The 2,500-nt window shown below is 39.2% G+C and overlaps 1 long non-coding RNA gene across 1 annotated transcript in view; it reads right to left on the bottom strand.

Moving 5' to 3' along the window:
* The window catches only part of LOC137988646 (uncharacterized), a 42,945-nt gene that overhangs the window by 14,457 nt on the left and 25,988 nt on the right, over positions 1-2,500 (bottom strand). The window contains exon 2 of the long non-coding RNA XR_011120807.1: positions 1,800-1,847. This is a non-coding gene — a long non-coding RNA (uncharacterized lncRNA). The remainder of the gene's footprint in view (positions 1-1,799; positions 1,848-2,500) is intronic.

Here is a 2,500-nt window from a genome sequence, read left to right as displayed (position 1 = left end):
TCACTAGACAGGAGCGTTGAAACTTTGGGTCTTTGAATGGTAACTTTGTAAGCTACATTCAAGTACGTTTTGCCGTGGCAGATATGGACCACTGTAAATCGGGTTCCCACTGTACAAATAACATCCTACTCCAGAGTCAAAAGTCCTAATTTCTGACCATTTTCTATACTTTCCCATTTTTCCACGGCCCGGGCAAGCCAAAATTTGTCCGGGCAAGTGTATTATAAAACGTATACTTGCCCGGCTGACGACAGTGATAGAAAATGAATATGGATCCCTGAGATTTCACAATGATTCACTTCACTTTTGTTCTTGCGTAGTGTGTTGTTTATATCTGTGATTGCTTATGTAAACTGACTTGAGTCAAGATCGAATGTGTTCCTAACAGTAGTCGTTGCAGCCGGAGAAAGTGCTTTGGAACAGATAACAGGGAAAACAAGTTGGCCACAGGTATACATGATTGTCTAAAAGCTAGCTATATATAGTACCAGAGAAATTAAACTAACTGAAGTAACTCAGATTGAGCCTGAAAAGACAGCTGCGAAGAGAAAAAGTTTACTAGAACTGACCGACTACATGAACGCTACTGCGAGTTTCCAGGGTTCTGAATAATAGTTTTGAGTATAACCGAAAGGACTGGACTTCGATTGGAGATGATATTAATTAGAGGATTAGCTACAACATGTGTAAATATCGATCTGCATAACAAAGAAACAATTGATATAAAACTAAAGAAATACATTTTGGTAATTGTGGTTCAAACAAAAAGCTGAGAGGAAGAAACATGAAATAAAATGGTCGCATATTTCTCAACATGATCGGTGCAAAATTCTCGACCAAAGGCACTTGAGGAGGGATGCGCGTCGATTAAAATCCACCAATCAGCGTATCGGGGCAGGCTTGTGGTTTTGAACTGTCAACGGTCGCGATACGCTGATTGGTGGATTTGGAAATGAACTCGTCCGTAAAATTTGTCTTGAATTATCATGAAGTATTGCTGGTCGGTGAAATTCAATGTTAAAAGAACGAGTTAGGCATATCTTTGAATGGCTCGTCGGCTCGTCGGTGAAATTCAATGTTTAAAGAACGTTGAAACCGAATATGAAAGTGAGATTTCATTTTTTTACCTAGGTTTTTTACACACGCGGTCAGCTTTTGACTACACTTTTGTTTGTTTTGGTTTCAGCTCTGTTTACATACATAGGGGCAGTTGAGAATACATGAAATTGCGCATACAGGAAAACTTGATTTTGAAATCAATAAAAGTATTGAATAATGTCATGATATTTACATCCTTCCGTTCTTTTAGTTAACGCGGTCGCTTTGAAAATACAAATAAGAGACTTTCATATTTGTAGTAATCGAGCGCATTCATGAAACGAGTGGTATTATTGGTCGAGTAGCACGATACAGTTCCAGAAAATCGAACTGTAGTTGTTATGGCTAAATCCGAGAAAGGCATGTGGTTCCAATGCGAGCACCCGTTTCTTTCGTAAGTGCGTGGCGTAGCATCGCCAGAAACGGCTGGGAAGAAGACTAGCAACAGGTATGATTGATGCTATTGATCAAAACTTCGGAAAGCTGAGTAGCGCCGAGTTTTTTTAGGAAACAATGCAGACCTTGCAAATCGTCCTTGGTTCGTACGGAATTCCTAATCGATATAACAATACTTTTGCCTTGCCCCATTTTAGTCCAGAATATGAATGTCATCCTTCGTCAAAAGTATCGATTCTGAAACCTCTGCTAGCAGATAATAGTTTATCTTAAAAAATTTCAATGAAAAGGTTTTCAATACATACGTGGTGTAGAGGGCATTTGAGTTGTACTTGTCGTCATCGCACAGTTTGCTGCCAGAAAATAAGTACAAATGTTAATGTTAGTATTGAAAATCGTGGAAAGTCAAACGCACATTGCTTCAGCATCTTTCCAATTTCTTTCTCAAGATTTCAGGGATCCACATTCGCAGTCCTAAGGACGTCCTAGACAGCTAAGAACCCACCCGGACGAGTATAATAACTCCAAAAGTCGTCCGTTGAACAAGTAAAGTTTTAATAAATATCTTTTTCATGAATGCCATGAAATTTTATAATATAGAATGTACTTTCGTTCTGATCGCTTTTCGTTCAATGGAAACTTCAAGAAAATTAGGAATAAACATGTAGCTTTCCTCAGCAATGAAATCTCAAGTTTGGGCGCCATCTTTGACCACGCGGTATTTTCCATGAAACGACTGCAGGCTCACTTTTCATGTATCTCACCGCTGGCATGGCACTTAATTCTCAAGTTACAAGTCATTTTATCACCATTTTCTATACTTCCCCATTTTTCAACGGCCCGGGCAAGCCAAAATTTGTCCGGGCAAGTGTATCATAAGACGTACTTGTCCGGCTGACGACAGTGATAGAAAATGAATATGGGTCCCTGAGATTTCACAATGATTCACTTCACTTTTCTTCTTGCGTGGTGTGTTGTTTATGTCTGTGATTGCTTATGTAAACTC

This window comes from Montipora foliosa, unplaced genomic scaffold (genome assembly GCF_036669935.1).
Source record: "Montipora foliosa isolate CH-2021 unplaced genomic scaffold, ASM3666993v2 scaffold_423, whole genome shotgun sequence".
Taxonomy (NCBI): Eukaryota; Metazoa; Cnidaria; class Anthozoa; order Scleractinia; family Acroporidae; genus Montipora; species Montipora foliosa.
Note: the sequence above shows the minus strand (reverse complement) of the source record. Positions and strands in the feature narration are given on the sequence as shown.